Here is a 440-nt window from a genome sequence, read left to right on the forward strand (position 1 = left end):
AGATCATATCAGTTGTCATTTAAACCTTAAGAACGACGGAGAAGAAGTTCAAGGAGTGGACAATAAAGATTAGCTTGCAGAAACACATAGAATATATGCAACTGGCTTGCTTGTGGGGGAGGGTAAAGATCATTCGAAAGTTCTTGGATGACAAGTCATTCAGCAAAAGATGAACATTCATACGTCGTCTTCGACGGGAGGAGCCATCTATCTATCTATCTATCTAGCTAGCTAGCTAGCTAGCTACATACATACATACATACATACATACATACATACATACATACATACATACATACATACATACATACATATACACGTGTATGTGTGTGTATATGTGCCTTCGTATTTGTCCTCCATCATCGCTTGACAACTAGTGTTGGTTTGTCTACACCGATAGAACAAATAACAGACTTCAAAATAGGTACTGGGATCGCTTT

This window comes from Octopus bimaculoides, chromosome 2, assembly GCF_001194135.2.
Source record: "Octopus bimaculoides isolate UCB-OBI-ISO-001 chromosome 2, ASM119413v2, whole genome shotgun sequence".
Lineage (NCBI taxonomy): Eukaryota > Metazoa > Mollusca > Cephalopoda > Octopoda > Octopodidae > Octopus > Octopus bimaculoides.